The 22,383-nt window shown below is 38.6% G+C and overlaps 2 non-coding genes across 2 annotated transcripts; both read left to right on the top strand.

Annotated features, from left to right (window-relative positions):
- Window positions 1–441: 441 nt before the first annotated feature.
- Window positions 442–545, top strand: LOC130948732 (small nucleolar RNA R71). Its single transcript, XR_009073179.1, has one exon. It is a non-coding gene; the product is annotated as a small nucleolar RNA R71 (small nucleolar RNA).
- Window positions 546–6,619: 6,074 nt separating this feature from the next.
- Window positions 6,620–6,727, top strand: LOC130948852 (small nucleolar RNA R71). The gene has a single exon (XR_009073284.1). It is a non-coding gene; the product is annotated as a small nucleolar RNA R71 (small nucleolar RNA).
- Window positions 6,728–22,383: the final 15,656 nt, after the last annotated feature.

Below are 22,383 nucleotides of genomic sequence, written 5' to 3'. Positions count from 1 at the left end.
TTTGGGTGATTTCTCCATGAAGAATTATAGGTGTTTCCATAGGGTTCTCCTAAGTAATTCACCTCTTCCATTGAAGGGTTCTCAGGATCATAGGTTTCTTCTTCAGATGAAGCATCCTTAGTACTGCTTGGTGCATTTTGCATTCCAGACAGACTTTGAGAAATCAAATTGACTTGTTGGGTCAATATCTTGTTCTGAGCCAAAATGGCATTCAGAGCATCAATCTCAAGAACTCCTTTCTTCTGATTAGTCCCATTGTTCACAGGATTCCTTTCAGAAGTGTACATGAATTGGTTATTTGCAACCATCTCAATCAGCTCTTGAGCTTCTGTAGGCTTCTTCTTCAAATGAAGAGATCCTCCAGCAGAGCTATCCAAAGACATCTTGGATAGTTCAGAGAGACCATCATAGAAAATACCTATGATGCTCCATTCAGAAAGCATGTCAGATGGACATTTTCTGATCAATTGTTTGTATCTTTCCCAAGCTTCATAGAGGGATTCTCCATCCTTCTGTCTGAAGGTTTGGACTTCCACTCTAAGCTTACTCAATTTTTGAGGTGGAAAGAACTTTGCCAAGAAGGCATTGACTAGCTTTTCCCAAGAGTCCAGACTTTCTTTAGGTTGAGAGTCCAACCATGTTCTAGCTCTGTCTCTTACAGCAAAAGGGAATAGCATAAGTCTGTAGACCTCAGGGTCAACCCCATTAGTCTTGACAGTGTCACAAATTTGCAAGAATTCAGCTAAAAACTGATGGGGATCTTCCAATGGAAGTCCATGAAACTTGCAATTCTGTTGCATTAGAGAAACTAATTGAGGCTTAAGCTCAAAGTTGTTTGCTCCAATGGCAGGGATAGAGATGCTTCTCCCATAGAAGTCGGGAGTAGGTGCAGTAAAGTCACCCAGCACCTTCCTTGCATTGTTGGCATTGTTGTTCTCGGCTGCCATGTGTTCTTCTTCTTTGAAGAATTCGGTCAGGTCCTTTAAAGAGGGTTGTGCTTTGGCTTCTCTTAGCTTTCTCTTCAAGGTCCTTTCAGGTTCAGGATCAGGCTCAACAAGAATGCTTTTGTCTTTGCTCCTGCTCATAAGAAAGAGAAGGGAACAAGAAAATATGGAATCCTCTATGTCACAGTATAGAGATTCCTTGAAGTGTCAGAGGAAAAGAAGAGTAGAAGACAGAAGTGGAAAATTCGAACTTATCAAAGGAGATGGAGTTCGAATTTTGCATTAAGGAATAGTGTTAGTCCATAAATAGAAGGATGTGAGGAGAAGGGAAGTAATTTTCGAAAATTAAGTGAAAGATTTTGAAAACATTTTTGAAAAACATTACTTAATTTTCGAAAATGAAAGTGGGAGAGAAATAAAATGATTTTTGAAAAAGATTTTGAAATTAGAAATCAAAAAAATTTGATTGAAAACTATTTTGAAAAAGATGTGGTTAAGAAGATATGATTGGTTTTTTTTTTTTTAAAAAATGTGATTGAGAAAATATGATTTGAAAACAATTTTAAAAAGATTTGATTTTAGAAATGAATAACTTGGCTATCAAGAAAAGATATGATTCAAACATTAAACCTTTCTCAATAGAAAAGGCAACATACTTGAGATGTTGAATCAAATCATTAATTGATAGCAAGTATCTTTAAAAATGGAAAGAAATTGATTTTGAAAAAGATTTGATTGAAAAATTGATTTGAAAAAGATTTGATTTTGAAAAGATTCTGAAAACTTAAAAAAAATTTGAATTGAAAACAAAATCTTCCCCCTTTAGCCATCCTGGCGTTAAACGCCCAGAATGGTGCACATTCTGGCGTTTAACGCCCAAAACTATACCCTTTTGGGCGTTAAACGCCCAACCAGGCACCCTGGCTGGCGTTTACATGCCAGTCTGTCCTTCTTCACTGGGCGTTTTGAACGCCCAGCTTTTTCTGTGCAATTCCTCTGCTGTATGTTCTGAATCTTCAATTCTCTGTATTATTGACTTGAAAAGACACAAATTAAAAATATTTTTGGATTTTTAATAATAAAGAATAATCAAAATGAAACTAAAATGAAATAACAATGCATGCCAGACACCAAACTTAGTAGTTTGTATACTACTGACACTAATGAGAATGCATATGAGACACACAAAACACTTCAAGTCAATAGAATTCAAAGATCAGAGCACGGAAATCATCAAGAACATCTTGAAGATCACTAAGACACATGAATGAATGCATGCAATTGACACCAAACTTAAGATGAGACACTAGACTCAAACAAGAAATTTTTGGGTTTTATGATTTTTTTGATTTTTTTGTGTTTTTCGAAAATTAAGTGGAAAAAGGTATCAAAATTCTTAATGAGAATTCCAGGATTCAGTGCAATGCTAGTCTAAGACTCCGGTCCAGGAATTAGACATGGCTTCACAGCCAGCCAAGCTTTCAAAGAAAGCTTCGGTCCAAAACACTAGACATGGCCAAAGGCCAGCCAAGCCTTAGCAGATCACTGCTCCAAAAGCAAGATTGATAAAAATCAACAAGCTCTTGTGATGATAAGTTGAAACCTCGGTCCAATGAGATTAGACATGGCTTCTCAGCCAGCCAGACTTCAACAAATCATCATGAAACTCTAGAATTCATCTTCAAGAATTTCGAAAAAAAAAATACCTAATCTAAGCAACAAGATGAACTGTCAGTTGTCCAAACTGAACAATCCCCGGCAACGGCGCCAAAAACTTGGTGCTGTTGCCAGATTTTGGCACTGATGTTACCGGACCAAAAGCTTGCTCAAAACTCGAACAATCCCCGGCAACGGCGCCAAAAACATGGTGCGCGAAATTGTGAACAATACTTTTTCACAACTCTCATAATCCCCGGTCATGAACTCCAAAAACTTGGTAGCTCAATTCCATGGCATTACACAACTTCGCACAACTAACCAGCAAGTGCACTGGGTCGTCCAAGTAATAAACCTTACGCGAGTAAGGGTCGATCCCACGGAGATTGTTAGTATGAAGCAAGCTATGGTCATCTTGTAAATCTTAGTCAGGCAGACTCAAATGGATATGGTGATGAACGAAAATAACATAAAAGATAAAGATAGAGATACTTATGTAATTCATTGGTAGGAACTTCAGATAAGCGCATGAAGATGCCTTCCCTTCCGTCTCTCTGCTTTCCTACTGTCTTCATCCAATCCTTCTTATTCCTTTCCATGGCAAGCTTGTGTAGGGTTTCACCGTTGTCAATGGCTACCTCCCATCCTCTCAGTGAAAACGTTTGCAAATGCTCTGTCACAGCACGCGGAATTCAGCTGTCGGTTCTCGGTCAGGCCGGAATAGAATCCATCGATTCTTTTGCGTCTGTCACTAACGCCCCGCCTGCTAGGAGTTTGAAGCACGTCACAGTCATTCAATCATTGAATCCTACTCAGAATACCACAGACAAGGTTTAGACCTTCCGGATTCTCTTGAATGCCGCCATCTGTTCTCGCCTATACCACGAAGACTCTGATCTCACGGAATGGTTGGCTCGTTTGTCAGGCGAGCACTCGGTTGTCAGGCGATCAACCATGCATCGTGCAAACAGGAATCCAAGAGATATTCACTAGAGCCTTGGTTGCTTGTAGAACAAAAGTGGTTGTCAGTCACCTTGTTCATAAGTGAGAATGATGATGAGTGTCATGGATCATCACATTCATCAAGTTGAAGAACAAGTGATATCTTAGAACAAGAACAAGCGGAATTGAATGGAAGAACAATAGTAATTGCATTAATACTCGAGGTACAGCAGAGCTCCACACCTTAATCTATGGTGTGTAAAAACTCCACCGTTGAAAATACATAAGCATAAGGTCTAGGCATGGCCGAATGGCCAGCCTCCCAATGATCTAAGATAGCATAAAACACGAAGATAGCTACCCAGATATCTCAATACAATAGTAAAAGGTCCTACTTATAGAAAACTAGTAGCCTAGGGTGTACAGAGATGAGTAAATGACATAAAAATCCACTTCCGGGCCCACTTGGTGTGTGCTTGGGCTGAGCAATGAAGCATTTTCGTGTAGAGACTCTTCTTGGAGTTAAACGCCAGCTTTTATGCCAGTTTGGGCGTTTAACTCCCATTTGGGTGCCAGTTCCAGCGTTTAACGCTGGGATTCCTGAGGGTGACTTTGAACGCCGGTTTTGGCCATCAAATCTTGGGCAAAGTATGGACTATCATATATTGCTGGAAAGCCCAGGATGTCTACTTTCCAACGCCGTTGAGAGCGCGTCAATTGAGCTTCTGTAGCTCCAGAAAATCCACTTCGAGTGCAGGGAGGTCAGAATCTAACAGCATCTGCAGTCCTTTTCAGTCTCTGAATCAGATTTTTGCTCAGGTCCCTCAATTTCAGCCAGAAAATACCTGAAATCACAGAAAAACACACAAACTCATAGTAAAGTCCAGAAAAGTGATTTTTAACTAAAAACTAATAAAAATATACTAAAAACTAACTAGATCATACCAAAAACATACTAAAAATAATGCCAAAAAGTGTATAAATTATCCGCTCATCAGTGTGCCATTTATGGCGTTAAATGCCAGGCTGATGCTCATTTCTGGCATTTAAACGCCAGTCTGGCTGCCAATTCTGGCGTTTAATGCCAACCAGACACCAGACACCCTTTTTTGGCGTTAAACGCCAGTCTGTGTGCCATTTTTGCCATTTAACGCCCAGAATGCTGGCCTGGGCATTAAACGCCCATTTTGCAATCCTTACTGGCGTTTAAACGCCGGCAAGCCTGTCCTCCAGGGTGTGCTATTTTTTTATGCTATTTTTTATTCCGCTATAATTCTGTAGCTATTTTTGTGACTCCACATGATCACTAACCTAAAGAAAACATAGACTAACACTGGAAAATAAAATAAAACAGTAATTAACATAGATAAATAAGATTGTGTTGCCTCCCAATAAGCACTTCTTTAATGTCAATAGCTTGACAGGAAGCTCTTTCAGAGCTTCACAGATGCTCAGAGCATGATTGTGGCCTCCCAACACCAAACTTAGAGTTTGAGTGTGGGGGCTCTACTTGACTCTGTATGGAGAGAATTGGATGAAGCTTTTCATGCTTCCTTTCCATGGTTACAAAGGAAGATCCTTGAGCCTTAAACATAAGGTAGTACTCATTCAATTGAAAGACCAGCTCTCCTCTGTCCACATCAATCACAGCTCTTGCTATAGCTAGGAAGGGCCTTCCAAGAATGATGGATTCATCCTCATCCTTCCTGGTGTCTAGGATTATGAAGTCAGCAGGGATGTAGAGGTCTTCAACCTTCACTAAGACATCCTCTACAAGTCCATAAGCCTGTTTCATTGATTTATCTGCCATCTCTAGTGAGATTCTTGCAGCTTGTACCTCAAAGATTCCTAGTTTCTCTATTACAGAGAGTGGCATGAGGTTTATACCTGACCCTAGGTCACACAGAGCCTTCCCAAAGGTCATGGTGCCTATAGTACAAGGTATTAAGAACCTTCCAGGATCCGGTTTTTTCGGAGGTATTTTCAGCTGAACCAAGGCATTCAATTCATTGATGAGCAATGGAGGTTCATCCTCCTAAGTCTCATTACCAAATAACTTGGCATTCAGCTTCATGATTGCTCCTAGATACCGAGCAACTTGCTCTTCAACAATATCTTCATCTTTTTTAGAGGAAGAATACTCATCAGAGCTCATGAATGGCAATAGTAAGTTCAGTGAATCTCTATGGTCTCTGTATGAGTCTCAGATGCCTTTGGTTCCCATTAGGGAACTTCTTAGTGGTCAGTGGACGTCCAGTGAGGTCTTCCTCACTGGAGATCACTGCCTCTTCCTCCTCTGTAGGTTCGGCCATTTTGGTTATATTTATGGCCTTGCACTCTCTCTTTGGATTCTCTTCTGTATTGTTTGGAAGAGTACTAGAAAGAGTTTCAGTAACTCTTTGACTCAGCTGACCCACCTGTGGCTCCAAATTTCTGATGGAGGACCTTGTTTCAGTCATGAAATTGAGAGTGGCCTTAGATAGATTAGAGACTATGTTTGCTAAGCCAGAGCGGCTCTGTTTAGAATTCTCTGTCTGTTGTTGAGAAGATGATGAAAAAGGCTTGCTATTGCCAAACCTATTTCTCCCACCATTATTGTTATTGAAGCCTTGTTGAGGCTTCTGTTGATCCTTCCATGAGAAATTTGGATGATTTCTCCATGAAGGATTATAGGTGTTTCCATAGGGTTCTCCCATGTAATTCATCTCTTCCATTGCAGGATTTTCAGGGTCATAAGATTCTCTTTTAAAGTAGGCTTCTTTAATACTGCCGGATGTAGCTTGCAATCCAGTCAGATTCTGAGAAATCATATTGACTTGCTAAGTCAATATTTTGTTCTGAGCCAATATGGTATTCAGAGTATCAATTTCAGGAACTCCTTTCTTCTGAGTCATCCCATTATTCATAGGATTTTTTTCAGAAGTGTACATGAACTGGTTATTTGCAACTATCTCAATGAGTTCCTGGGCTTCTACAGGTGTTTTCAGATGAAGAGATCCACCAGCAGAATGGTCCAATGACATCTTGGATAATTCAGACAGACCATCATAGAATATACATATGATGCTCCATTCTGGAAGCATGTCAGAAGGACACCTTTTGGTTAATTTCTTGTATCTTTCCCAAGCTTCATAGAGAGATTCACCTTCCTCCTGTCTGAAGGTTTGGACTTCCACTCTAAGCTTGCTCATCTTTTGAGGTGGAAAGAATTTGGTCAAGAAAGCACTGACCAACTGGTCCCAAGAGTTCAAGCTTTCTCTAGGTTGTGAGTCTAACCATATCCTAGTTTTGTCTCTTACAGCAAAGGGAAAAAGCATAAGTCTGTAGACCTCGGGATCAACCCCATTGGTCTTAGCAGTATCACAGATCTGCAAGAATTTAGCTAAGAACTGATGAGGATCTTCCGATAGAAGTCCATGAAACTTGTAATTCTGCTGCATTAGAGAAACTAATTGAGGCTCAAGCACAAAATTGTTTGCTCCAATGGCAGGAATTGAGATGCTTTTTCCTTAGAAGTTGGAAGTTGGTGCAGTATAGTCACCAAGCATCTTCTTTGCTTCTCTAGCATTGTTGTTGGGTTCGGCTGCCATGTCTGCTTCTTTTTTAAGATTTTTTGTAAGGTCCTCTTCGGATTGTTGTTCTTTAGCTTCTCTTAGCTTCCTCTTCAAAGTCCTTTCAGGTTCAGGATCGGCTTCAACAAGAATGTTTTTATCCATGTTTCTGCTCACATGAAAAAGAAGAGAACAAAGAGAGTAGTGGAATCCTCTATGTCACAGTATAGAGATTCCTTTATGTGTCAGAAGAAAAGAAGAATATGGGCATGAGGTAGAGAAAGAAGAAGAAGAATTCAAACAAAGAGGGAGAGAGAGGGTTCAAATTATTAGATGAGAAGTGTTAGTACTTAAATAAAATAAATAGAAAGAGATGAGAGAGAGTATTCGAATTTTAAAAAGAAGGAGAAGAAAAATATATTTTATTTTTATTTAATTAATTAAGTTAGTTTTGAAAATATTAAAAAAGAAATACAATAAAATTAAAAACTAAAACAATTAGTTGATTAAAAAGATTTTTGGAAAAGTGGTTAGTGATTTTCAAAAATTAGAAGTGGAAAAATAGTTAGATGGTTTTGAAAAAGATAAGAAATAGTAAACTTTTTAAAATTAAAACACACAAGTCAAGTAGTTAGTTGAAAAAGATTTGAAAATAGTTTTTGAAAAGATAAGAAGTTAGAAAAAGATTTTGAAATTAAAATTTTAAAAGATATGATTGAAATTTATTTTGAAAAATAATTTAAGAAGAAATTAAAAAGATTTGATTTTTAAAATTAAAGTTGATGACTTGACTAACAAGAAACTAAAAGAGATGATTCTAGAATTTAAAGATTGAACCATCCTTAACAAGAAAGTAACAAACTTGAAATTTTGAATCAAAACATTAATTGTTATTAAGGATTTTCGAAAATATGAGATAAGGTTAAAAAAAGATTTTTGAAAAATTAGTTTGAAAATTTTCAAAAACATTTGAAAGATGAACGTTGAAAATATGTTTGATGCAAAAAGTTACGAATTAAAATATGAAAAATTGAAAAAAATTCAAATTGGAAACAAAATTACCTCCCTTGTGTCATCCTGGATTTAAACATCTAGAATGCTATCCATTCTGGCGTTTAACGCCCACTTGACTGCCTCTTTGGGCGTTTAATGCCCAGCCAGATACTCTAGCTGGTGTTAAATGCCAGGAATCCTTCTTTATTGGGCGTTTTTCTAAACGCCCAGAATGCTGCCATTTAACACCCAAAATGATACCTTTACTGGTGTTAAACACCCAGAATGATAGCCATTATGCGTTTAACGCCCAAAATGCCTCTTGAATGGCATTTTAATGCCAGTGAGCTCTTTTTCTCTGTGATTCTTCTGCTTTATGTTTTGAGCTCCCCTTTTTTTATTTTGAAATTTTGACTTGACTTAACAAGAAACAACTAAATTTTAAAAATTTTTGACCAAGTCAACTCAAAATTTTGAAAATTACGAGAAGAAAAAGGAAAAGATATTTTTTTATTTTGAATTTCAATGATGAGAGAGAAAAACAACAAAATGAATCAAAACATAAAATTTTAAGATCAAAACAAATAATGCATGCAAGAACACTTTGAATGTCAACATGAACACCAAGAACACTTTGAAGATCATGATGAATGTCAAGAACACTTGGACGACCCAGTGCACTTGCTGGTTAGTTGTGCGGAGTTGCAAAGGTGTGATTGCAATTTCGTGCACCAAGTTTTTGGCGCTGCTCCCGGGGATTGTTCGAGTTTGGACAACTGACGGTTCATCTTGTTGCTTAGATTAGGAATAATTTATTTTTGTTGGTTTAGAGTTTTCTGTTTGAGTCTAGTTCCATATTTTAAGTTTGGTGTCCTTTATGTTTTTGTTTTCTTAAAAATTTTCAAAGTGTTCTTGGTGTTCATCTTAACATTCAAAGTTTTCTTGTTGTTTCCTCGTTTTGATCTGAAAGTTCTAAGTTTGGTGTCATTTTACTATTTTTCTCTTTCCTCATTAAATTCAAAAAAAAATATATCTTTTCCTTTATTTACTCATCATTTCGAACTCATTAGAATGACTTACTCAAAATTTTTAAAATTTGGTAGTTTCTTATTAGTCAAGTCAAGAATTCAATTTTTTAAATTTTATCTTTTTTAATCTTTTTCAAAATAAATTATTTTTCAATTTTCTTTTTATATTTTTCGAAAATCTTTTATAACATTTTTCAAAATCCTTTTTCTTTTTAAATTTTCGAATTACTTGTCCCATTTTATTAGTTTGATTGAAAAGTTTTAAGTTTGGTGTTTTCTTGTTAAGAAAGTTTCACTCTTTAAAATTTTAAATCATATCTTTTCCAAATCTTTTCTTTTTCTTACAAGTATTAATTTTCAAGTATCTTTAATTTTAGGACATATTTTTTTCAAAACTTGCTAACCACTTTCTCTCTCCTCATTTTTTTGAAAATCCACACATAAAATATTTTCAAATCTTTTTAATTAATTAATGAGTTTAGTTTTCTAAATTCTTTTATTTCTTTTTTCCCTTCTTAATTTTTGAAACTTATATTCAATTTTTCATTTATTTTATTTTAATTTTTTATTTTTTATTTCGGTTTTCAAAAAAAAAAGAGAGAGAAAATTTTTTATTTACAATTCACATCATCTCCCTTTCTCCATCATAGACCTAAGTGGAAATGAACAATCTAGAAGGACTCTGGGGTCATATGCTAACCCGATTACTGCTTCATATGGAAGTAGTATCTGTATATCCTCCATCAGAGCCAGTAATTTTGAATTAAATCCTCAGCTCATTATCATGGTGCAGTAAAATTGCCAGTATTCCGGTCTTCCACAGGAAGAACCTACTGAGTTTCTGGCACAGTTCTTATAAATTGCTGACACAGTACGTGATAAGGAAGTGGATCAGGATGTCTATAGATTATTGTTGTTTCCATTTGCTGTAAAAGACCAAGCTAAGAGGTGGTTAAACAACCAACCCAAGGCCAGCATAAGAGCATGGAAATAGTTGTCAGACAAATTCCTAAATCAATGTTTCCCTCCAAAAAGGCTGACACAGCTAAGGCTGGACATCCAAGGCTTTAAACAATAGGATAGTGAATCTCTTTATGATGCCTGGGAGAGGTACAGAGGGATGCTAAGGAAATGCCCCCTTTGAAATGTTTTCAAAATCGGTCCAGATAGACATCTTCTACTACGGGCATACAGAAAAGGCCCAGATGTCTCTAGACCACTCAGCTGGTGGATCTATACACTTGAGAAAGACAATTGAAGAAGCTCATGAGCTCATTGATACAGTTGCTAGAATTCAGCGTCTGTACTTAAGTAGTGAGTCTTCCATGAAAGAAGAGGCTAAAGCAGTATCCATTGAACTTAGTCCTCCAGAACAAGTTGTAGAACTCAATCAGCAATTACTTTCTATAACAAAATAGTTAGCAGAATTTAAGGAAATGCTACATGTCACTAAAAATGCTAACAAGAATATGGAAGCACAATTGGATCAGACAAGACAGCAGTTATCTAAACAGATAACAGATGAGTGTCAAGCTGTTCATTTAAGGAGTGGGAAGACATTGAATGTTTCAACTCAAGGCAGTAGAAAGCCAAGAAAGGAACAACTAACAGAGGATGACCAACCCACTGCCAAAAATCCTTCTGAGGACAGTAAGAGCCCAGAGAGGAATGATTCTTGCATTTAAACGCCAGAAAATGGTGAAAAAGTGGCATTAAACGCCCAGTGGATGACCAATTCTGGCGTCCAAATGCCAGAAAAGGGTGGCAATCTGGCGTTAAACGCCTATACAACCCCCAATTCTGGCGTTCAAATGCCTATGAAGGATCAGACACCTGCAAGTGCTGATAACAACCCCCCTAAGTAGGCTTCTCCAACCACTTCTGTAGGTAGTAAACCTGCAGCAACTAAGGTTGAAGACTATAAAGCCAAGATGCCTTATCCTCAGAAACTCTACCAAGTGGAACAGGATAAATAATTTGCCCGCTTTGCAGACTATCTCATGACTCTTGAAATAAAGATTCTGTTTGCAGAGGCACTTGAGCAAATACCTTCTTATGCTAAGTTCATGAAAGAGATCTTAAGTCATAAGAAGGATTGGAGAGAAACTGAAAAAGTTTTCCTCACTGAAGAATGCAGTGCAGTCATTCTGAAAAGCTTACCAGAGAAGCTTAAAGAACCCGGAAGCTTTATGATACCATGCACATTAGAGAATGCTTGTACCAAGACAGCTCTATGTGATCTTGGGACAAGTGTCAATCTGATACCTGCATCCATTATCAAAAAGCTTGGTTTGACTAATGAAGTTAAACCAACACGGATATGCCTCCAACTTGATGATGGCTCCCTTAAAATTCCATCAGGCGTAATTGAGGACATGATTGTCAAGGTTGGGCCATTTGCCTTTCCCACTGACTTTGTAGTGCTGGAAATGGAGGAGCATAAGAGTGCAACTCTCATTCTCGGAAGACCTTTCCTAGCAACTGGACGAACCCTCATTGATGTCCAAAAAGGGGAGGTAACCCTAAGAGTCAATGAGGATGAAATTAAGTTGAATGCTGTCAAATCTATGCAGCATCCAGACACCTCAAACGATTGCATGAGTGTTGAAATGATTGACTCTCTGGTGGAAGAGGTCAATATGACTGAAAGTCTCGAATTAGAGCTAGAGGACATTTTTAAAGATGTTCAGCCTGATCTGAAGGAACCAGAGAAAACAAAAGAACCTTTAAAAACTCCTCAGGAAGAGGAGAAGCCTTCTAAACCCAAGCTCAAACCACTACCACCATCCCTGAAATATGTATTTCTGAGAGAAGATGACACTTTTTCGGTAATCATAAGCTCTGCTTTAGAGCCACAGGAATAGAAAGCACTAATTCAGGTGCTAAGGACACACAAGACAGCTCTTGGGTGGTCCATAAGTGATCTTAAGGGCATTAGCCCAGCCAGATGCATGCACAAGATCGTATTGGAGGATGATGCTAAGCTGGTGGTTCAACCACAGAGGCGGTTGAATCCAGCCATGAAGGAGGTGGTGCAGAAAGAGGTCACTAAGTTACTAGGGGCTGAAATTATTTATCCTATTTCTGATAGTCCCTGGGTGAGCCCTGTCCAAGTTGTCCCCAAGAATGGAGGCATGACAGTGGTTCATAATGAAAAGAATAAACTGGTTCCTACAAGAACAGTTACAGGGTGGCGTATGTGTATTGACTACAGAAGGCTCAATACAGCCACCAGAAAGGATCATTTTCCGTTACCATTCATAGACCAGATGCTAGAGAGACTAGCAGGTCATAATTACTATTGCTTTTTGGATGGTTATTTAGGTTACAACCAAATTGCAGTAGATCCTCAAGACCAAGAGAAAATAACATTCACATGTCCATATGGAGTATTTGCCTACAGAAGGATGCCATTTGGTTTGTGCAATGCACTTGCAACCTTTTAGAGATGCATGCTCTCTATCATCTCTGATATGGTAGAGAAATTTCTGGAGGTCTTCATGGATGACTTATCAGTGTTTGGAGACTCATTCAGCTCCTGTCTTGACCATCTAGCACTTGTTCTGAAAAGGTGCCAAGAGACTAACTTGGTTTTAAACTGGGAGAAATGTCACTTAATGGTGACTGAAAGAACTATCCTTGTGCACAAAATTTCGAACAAGGGGATAGAAGTGGATCAAGCTAAGGTAGAGGTATTTGAAAAATTACCACCACCTGCTAATGTTAAGGCAATCAGAAGCTTTCTGGGGCACGTAGGATTCTATAGGAGGTTTATAAAGGATTTTTCAAAAATTGCAAAACCTCTGAGTAATCTGCTTGCTGCCGACACACCATTTGTCTTTGACACAGAGTGTCTGAAGGAGTTTAAGACTCTGAAAGCTAAGCTGGTCACAACACCAGTCATTTCTGCACCAGATTGGACATTACCATTCGAACTAATATGTGATGCCAGTGACCATGCCATTGGTGCAGTATTGGGACAGAGGCATGACAAGCTTCTGCAAGTCATTTATTATGCTAGCCGTGTTTTAAATGATGCGTAGAAAAATTACACAACCACACAGAAGGAGTTGCTTGCAGTGGTTTATGCCATTGACAAGTTCAGATCTTATTTAGTAGGATCAAAAGTGATTGTGTACACTGACCATGCTGCTCTAAAATATCTCCTCACAAAGTAGGATTCAAAACACAGACTCATAAGATGGGTATTGCTTCTGCAAGAGTTTGACATAGAAATAAGAGACAGAAAAGGGACAGAGAACCAAGTAGCTGATCACCTGTCCAGGATAGAACCAGTAGCAGGAGCGCCCTCCCTCCTACTGAGATCTCTGAAACCTTTATGGATGAGCAATTATTTGCCATTCAGGAAGCACCATGGTTTGCAGACATTGCAAACTATAAAGCTATGAGATTCATACCCAAAAAGTACAGTAGGCAGCAAATACAAAAATTGGTTTCTGATGCAAAGTACTACTTATGGGATGAACCATATCTCTTTAAGAGGTGTGTGACAAACCACTATTTTATGGTTTATATTGTGTTTAATTGTGTGGTTTTATCATGATCCTTACCCACTTATTCATTAATTTAGCATGCATTTATATTTCCTTCCTGAAATTATTACATGATTGAAACTGCTTCCTAGTGACTTTTAATTATGCATTTTAATTCTCCTTTAGATCTAGTTTTGACTCCTCCTCTAGGTTTTTCTCTCTACACATTCATAGTTCTTAGTATTTTATTCTTTAACCACTTTTTGCATTGGGATACTGAGAAGAGTTATTACCTCATCAAGACTTCGTGATTCTAGTTCGTTTTCTTTACTTGGCTTTACTATTCCATGTCCTTTGCTTTGTTTAATTTTACCATTGGAATATTTTTAAGATTATTTAATACAAGGATTACTTTTATTTTTAATTGATTATTTTGATTTTTATTTACAATGTCTTTCTTTAATTCCTTTTCATATGTTATGAATTTTACATTCACAATGAGCGAGTAGTTCCCTAACTTGATGGGGAGTTGATTAAAAGGAGCCCTTGAGTTGGAAGGCTTAAAAGAAAGATTGTAATTGGGTTTATTGTTGGATTGCCCTCTAGTCACTAACACCAATCCCTTTTAATTAAGTGGGTTGCAACTTGTGAACGGACGTAGCATTCCAACTTGTTTGACTTTCCCTTACCTAGCAAGAGATAACTAAACAAGATAACCTTTAATTATCAATTAATCTAGAGAGTAATCCAACAATAATTGGGCTTCCAACTAATCAACTCCCAGCCAAGGCTTTTATTTACATTATCCAAATTCTCCAATTTAAATTCCTGTTTACTCAACTCAAACCTTTTTGAAAACATCTGATTAATAAAATAGCACACTTTTCTGTAACTCGTTGGGAGACGACCTGGAATCCATACTCCCAGTATTTTAATTTTAAATTTTTGTGACACCTTTCTAAATTGATAAGTGGATTTCTGGCGAGTTAAGAACTATACTTGCAACGTATATATTTTAATAATTTTTAATTCGCCAATTTCTGGTCGCATCAATTTTTGGCGCGTTGCCGGGGAGTTCCAACAGCGTGCTAATTTATTGATTGGTATTTATTTTTATTGCAATTTTTCTTTTTATTCTATCACTATGAGCTGTACGTTTCTTTCGTTAAATGACGTGTTCACTTCCTGATCCAATCTTGCCAGTATTTGACCTTGAAATTGAAAGAACTCTTTCACGTATAAGGCAAGCTCGGCGTCGACAGCTCCTCTTTGAGGACGAACCTGAACCGTCATCTAAGGAAGAAACAAGCTCCCTCTCTACTGATCCAGTTCATTTACGTGCAGGTGACATGGCAGTGCCCAGAAGAGTCACTATCTAGGAGGAAGGATCCCCTGATTTTATGCTCCAACCATTTCAGGCACACCACCCAACAGTAGCTGTAGATTTTGAAATAAAGTATTCACTACTCAACTTGATGCCCAAGTTTCATGGCTTACCTGCTTAAGAGCCTATCAAGCATCTTAGGGATTTCCAGAGTGCTTGTTCTACTGTTAAGTGTGATGGCACTGATGAAATCTCCATTCTGTTGAAAGCCTTCCCATTTTCTCTGGAAGGAAAGGCAAGAGAATGGTACTACACTCAACCCGTAACAACTGTTTCCAACTGAGATACACTTAGGAGAGAGTTTCTGGATAAATTCTTTCCAGCTGAAGTTGCCGATAAGCTGAGGAAGGATATGTCTATGATCGTTCAGGATGAATCTGAGACCCTCTATGAATACTTGTAATGCTTCAATAATCTTCGAGAAGCATGCCCCCATCATATGATTGACAAGATAGTGTTGCTTGGTTACTTTAGACAGGGTTTGAAATATCAAGATAGGACCACACTGGAAGGTGCTAGCAATGGTTCTATGAAAAATTACAAGACTACGGAAGAAGCATGGCAATTGATTAGCGACTTAGCTAACTCCACTAGGAATCATAGGCAGAGACAAAGTTGGTCAAGAGCTGTTGCAAAGGTATCCACTAGTAAAGTGACTGTTGCTATAGCTTAGAGCTTATGTGAAATGACTAACTTGCTGAAGCAGATGCAACTGAATCAACAACAGCCTCAGCAAGTTCAGCCATCTCCACCACAGCACAGCCAGCAGTTGGTTCCACAAAGAGTATGCGGAATCTGTGCAGATTACAGTCACTATATCGATGAATTTCTGCAACTCCAACCAGAAGACAACATTGTAGTAGCCACTCATAACTTTCATGACCACCCTAATCAAGGGTACAATCAAGGTGGCAACTATAACCAAGGATGGCAGGATAACTTTAACAAAGGTTGGAGAGACAATTCTAACCAGGGTTGGAGGGACAATTATAACAGAGGAGGCAGAGATAATAATGAAAATCAGAGGTGGAATAACAATAACAACTTCAGGCAGCAGAATCAGAATCAGTCCTACAGAGCACCTCATTTAAGACAGCCTCAAGCATCTCAGCAGACCTCTCAGATCACTTACCCCTCTTCATCTCCTAATGATGAGTTACTACAATCCATTGATCGGAGACAACAGGCCATGGAAAATAACCTTACTTCTACTCTGAATGGTTTGAATTCTACTTTGGAAGCCCTTGTCTCATAGATTGGATCAATGAACAACTCCAACAACCAGTCCTCAAGCTCTGGTGGACTCCCCTCTCAACCATTACCCAACCCAAAGGGTGGTATTAATGCCATCACCCTAAGGTCTGGAACCACATTGCAAGAGAGGAATTAGGAAGAGCCAACTCCATTTGAACACACCTCAGCTAAAGAGGTAGTTGAAATAGAAGATGTTGAAGAAGAAAAGAGCATGCAAGACATGGCTGAAGAAGAAGACACCAAATCATAGGAAGAAGCACCAAAGCGCGCAGACACTATAGAGGACACCGTTCCTATTCCATTTCCACAACTTGCAAGGAAGCCCAGGAAGCAGTTAGAACCTGATCCCAAAATGGTAGAAATATTCAAAAAGGTTGAGGTAACTGTTCCCCTTTTTGATGTCATTCAACAGGTACCTAAATATGCAAAGTTTCTAAAATATTTGTGCATACATAAAGATAAAATTAATGAATTAGAAACTATCCCTTTAGGAAGTTCTATATCTGCTTTAATGGGAAATATACCTAAAAAATGTAGTGATCCAGGTCCATGCATGGTTAACTGTACAATTGGAGGTGTGATATTTTCTGACTGCATGTGTGATTTAGAAGCATATGTTAGTATAATGCCTTTATCTGTATATGATGTTTTGAGGCTCCCTCCCTTAAAAAGGTCGGCAGCTCGTTTTGTGTTAGTAGATAAAAGTATTATTACAGTGGCTGGAGTTGCTGAAGATGTATTACTGGGCATTAAAGGTCTCACTTTCCCCATTGATTTTTACATCCTGGAGATGCCCCAAAATGAATCAGAGAAGCCATCATCTATCCTACTCGGACGACCTTTCTTAAAGACCTCGAAGTTCAAATTAGATGCTTTTGCAGGCACATACTCTTTTGAAATAGACGGCCGAGTAGTAAGCTTCAATCTGAATGGAGTTATAAAGCACCCTCCAGAAGATCGTTCTATCTTCCAGTGTGACATCATAGATGAAACCGTAGCTGAAGTTCACCAGGAAGAGTTTGAAGATAAGTACATAGGACAAGGTCCAAGTGTGGAAAATTCTGAGGACAATGCAGGCACTCTACCACTGCCACCAATTCCAGATAATCCAGAGCCAGACCATGATCAGAAGTTAGAATTGAAACCCCTCCCTCCACACCTCAAATATGCTTACCTCAAGGACAAGCAGAAGTTTCCAGTTATCATTGCACAGGACCTCACTTCTCAGCAGGAAGAGCAGTTACTTAGTGTGCTGAGGAAGCATAAGAAAGCAATTGGGTGGAGTTTAACAGACATAGTAGGCATCAACCCTCAAGTTTGTGAGCATAGGATATTTTTAGAAGAAGGAGCAAGACCTGGTCGTCAACCCCAAAGAAGATTGAACCCCACTATTTTAGGGGTTGTCAAGAAGGAAGTGACCAGACTATTAGAGGCAGGTATTATCTACCCCATCTCAGATAGTGAATGGGTGAGCCCAGTGCAAGTGGTGCCCAAGAAGTCTGGAGTCACTACAGTGAAGAATGAGCATGGAGAGCTCATAGCAACCAGAGTACAGAACGCCTGGAGGGTCTGCATTGATTACATGCGTCTCAACCAAGCTACTCGTAAGGATCACTACCCTCTTCCATTCATTGATCAAATGCTGGATCGCCTGTCAGGTAAATCACATTATTGCTTTTTAGATGGTTACACAGGCTATTTCCAGATTCATATAGCTCCTGAGGATCAGGAAAAGACTACCTTTACATGTCCCTTTGGGACTTATGCTTACAAGAGAATGCTCCTTGGCCTGTGCAATGCACTAGCTACCTTCCAGAGGTGCATGATGAGTCTTTTCTCTGATCTTATTGAGGACTGTATGGAGGTTTTTATGGATGATTTTAGCGTTTATGGTGATACTTTTAACCTTTTCTTGGATAGTTTATCTAGAATATTAGATAAATGTGTCAGTACAAACCTTGTATTGAATTTTGAAAAATGTCATTTTATGGTTAAACAAGGAATCGTATTGGGACATGTTGTATCTAATACTGGCATTTCTGTAGATCTAGCAAAGGTGGATGTTATTTCTAGTTTGCCTTACCCCTCTTCTGTGAGGGAAGTCCGTTCGTTCCTTGGACATGCAGGTTTTTATCGAAGATTCATTAAGGACTTTAGTAAGGTAGCACTTTCCCTATCCAGATTACTCCAGAAAGATATTGCGTTAGAGTTCAGTGAGAATTACAAATAAGCGTTTGACAAGCTGAAAACTGCCCTGACTCAAGCTCCAATTGTGAGAGGACCAGAATGGATCCAGCCGTTTGAAATCATGTGCGATGCTTCCAACCATGCAGTAGGAGCAGCGCTAGCTCAGCATGAAGGTAAGGTTCCTTTTGTTATTGCTTATGCATCTAAGACTTTAGACATTGCCCAGTCCAATTATACTACTACTGAGAAAGAGCTTCTTGCTATTGTTTTTGCTCTGGATAAATTCCGAGCTTATTTACTTGGTACTAGAGTAGTAGTGTATTCGGACCATGCAGCTTTAAAGTATCTATTAGCTAAAAAGGAGTCCAAACCAAGGCTCATACGTTGGATATTGCTATTACAAGAATTTGATTTAGAAATAAAGGATAGGAGTGGTAACGAGAATCTAGTGGCAGACCACATGAGTCGCCTTGAGCGCATTAAGGATGATTCTACTCCTATAGATGATAATTTTCCATTTGATAACTGGCAAGCAATATCTGAGGTAGTCCCTTGGTACGCACCTGTAGCTAATTATCTAGTTAGCCGCACATTTCCTCCACACTTTTCTAAGCATCAAAGGGACAAGCTGAAAAGCGAGTGTAAATATTATATATGGGACGACCCATATTTATGGAGATGTGGCGCTGATCAGGTAATTAGACGTTGTGTGCCTCAATCAGAATTCCAGCCCATTTTAGAGGCATGTCACTCATCTGAGAGTGGAGGACATTTTGGCCCTCAAAGAATAGCTAGAAAGATCTTAGACTGTGGATTCTGGTGGCCTACTCTTTTTAGAGACGCTGCTGAGTTTTGTAAATCTTGTCTGCCATGCCAAAAATTTGGTAATATATCCAGGAGGGATAAGATGCCTCAACAAATTATGCTTTTTTGTGAAATTTTTTATGTTTGGGGCATTGACTTCATGGGTCCATTTCCAAATTCTAATGGTTATTTTTATATATTGTTAGCTGTGGATTACGTTTCCAAATGGGTGGAAGCAGTTCCTACCCGCACTGATGATGCTAACACTGTTGTTTCCTTTCTGAGAAACCGTATTATTTGCCGCTTTGGATCACCACGAGCAATCGTGAGCGATCAAGGCACCCAATTTTGTAACAGGAGACTAACAGGATTAATGAAGAAGCATGGGATAATTCATAAGGTTGCAACAGCATACCATCCTCAGACCAATGGGCAAGCCGAGGTTTCAAACAGAGAGATAAAGCGTATCTTGCAGAAGATAGTCAAATCTCATAGGAAAGACTGGAGCACCAGGCTACAAGATGCACTATGGGCATATAGGATAGCATATAAAACACCCATTGGGATGAGTCCTTTCTGCTTAGTTTATGGAAAAGCTTGTCATCTCCCAGTTGAAGTAGAGCATAGAGCCTTTTGGGCAGTCAAGGAGTGCAACATGGGAATTGAGAAAGCCGGAGCTGAAAGGAAGTTGCAACTACAAGAACTGGAGGGCCTTCGCCTAGAAGCTTATGAGAACTCAAGACTATACAAGGAGAAGATGAAGGTTGTACATGATCAGCACATCAAGAGAAAAGAGTTCCAACCTGGGGATTTAGTCCTCCTTTATAAATCTCGATTGAGGCTATTGCCAGGCAAGTTGAGATCAAGATGGGAAGGTCCATACAGAGTAGAGAAGGCCGAACCATTCGAAGTTTATCACCTAAGCCATCCTTCAAGCTCTGAACTTATCAAAGTTAATGGACAACGTCTGAAGCTGTACCATGGCGAGAAGATGCAGAAAAACAAGGAGCTTAAGATCTTCCTCTTGGAAGATCCCCACTCAGCAGAAGATTGAGCTAGTGGAGCGTCCAACTTACGGACGTTAAAGCAAAATGCTAGGTGGGAGACAACCCACCATGGTATGATTATTCTTTTCTCTATTTTTAGTTTTTCCTATTCAATAACTCTTCTCATTATCAGTATTTTCGTGCATCTGCATTTACATACTTTTACTCCTCCTCTAGGTTTTTCTCTCTACACATTCATAGTTCTTAGGATTTTATTTTTCTACCACTTTTTGCATTGGGATACTGAGAAGAGTTATTACCTCATCAAGACTTCGTCATTCTAGTTCGTTTTCTTTACTTGGCTTTACTCTTCCATGTCCTTTGCTTTGTTTAATTTTACCATTGGAATATTTTTAGGATTATTTAATACAAGGATTACTTTTATTTTTAATTGATTATTTTAATTTTTATTTACAATGTCCTTCTTTAATTCCTTTTCATATGTTATGAATTTTACATTCACAATGAGCGAGTAGTTCCTTAACTTGATGGGGAGTTGATTAAAAGGAGCCCTTGAGTTGGAAGGCTTAAAAGAAAGATTGTAATTGGGTATATTGTTGGATTGCCCTCTAGTCACTAACACCAATCCCTTTTAATTAAGTGGGTTGCTACTTGTGAACGGACGTAGCATTCCAACTTGTTTGACTTTCCCTTACCTAGCAAGAGATAACTAAAAAGGATAACCTTTAATTATCAATTAATCTAGAGGGTAATCCAACAATAATGGGGCTTCCAACTAATCAACTCCCAGTCAAGGCTTTTATTTACATTATCCAAATTCTCCAATTTAAATTCCGTTTACTCAACTCAAACCTTTTTTAAAACATCTGATTAATAAAATAGCACACTTTTCTGCAACTCGTTGGGAGACGACCTGGGATCCATACTCCCAGTATTTTAATTTTAAATTTCTGTGACACCTTTCTAAATTGATAAGTGGATTTCTGGAGTGTTAAGAACTATACTTGCAACGTATATATTTTAATAATTTTTAATTTGCCAATTTCTGCTCGCATCAGTGTGCAGACGGAATAATCCGTAGATGTGTACCTAGAGAAGAGGCACGGAAGATCCTATGGCAATGCTATGGATCAAAATATGGAGGACATTTTGGAAGTGAGCGAACAGCCACAATGGTTCTCCAATGTGGCTTCTACTGGCCTACTCTCCATACAGACTCCCGAGAGTTTGTACGTAACTATGACAGTTGCCAGAGAGTTGGTAATCTGCCTCACGGTTATGCCATGCCTCAGCAAGGAATCTTAGAGATTGAGTTGTTTAATGTATGGGGTATTGACTTCATGGGACCTTTCCCACCATCATATTCAAACACTTATATTCTGGTGGCAGTAGACTATGTATCTAAATGGGTAGAGGCAATTGCAACAACCACCAATGATACTAAGATAGTATTGAAATTCCTCTAGAAGCATATCTTCAGCAGGTTTGGGGTCCCTAGAGTACTCATCAGTGATGGAGGCACTCATTTCTGCAATAAACAGCTTGACTTTGCTCTGATCCAATATGGAATTAACCACAAATTGGCAACTCCATATCATCCACAGACAAATGGGCAGGCTGAAGTCTCAAATAGAGAACTAAAATGAATCCTGGAACGGACTATAAGTACCCGTAGAAGGGATTGGGCAAGAAGTCTGGATGATGCTCTGTGGGCATACAGAACCCCATTCAAGACTCCTATAGTGACCTCTCCATACTAGCTTGTGTATGGAAAAACCCGTCATCTACTAGTAGAACTAGAACACAAGACCTAGTGGGTGACCATGTTCCTAAACCTTGATGCTAAGGTAGCTAGAGAGAAGAGATTACCCCAGTTGAATGAGCTAGAGGAGTTCAGACTCAATGCTTTCGAAAATGCTAAAATTTACAAGGAGAAACCAAAAAGGTGGCATGACAAAAAGCTGTCATCTAGAGTCTTTGAGCCAGGATAGAAGGTTCTGCTATTTAACTCTAGGCTCATATTGTTCCCTGTGAAACTGAAATCCCGGTGGAAGGGACCATATGTGATTATAAGTGTGTCACCATATGGATATGTAGAGCTTCAGGATATTAACTCTGAAAAAACGTTCATTGTTAATGG

This window comes from Arachis stenosperma, chromosome 1, assembly GCF_014773155.1.
Source record: "Arachis stenosperma cultivar V10309 chromosome 1, arast.V10309.gnm1.PFL2, whole genome shotgun sequence".
Lineage (NCBI taxonomy): Eukaryota > Viridiplantae > Streptophyta > Magnoliopsida > Fabales > Fabaceae > Arachis > Arachis stenosperma.
Note: the sequence above shows the minus strand (reverse complement) of the source record. Positions and strands in the feature narration are given on the sequence as shown.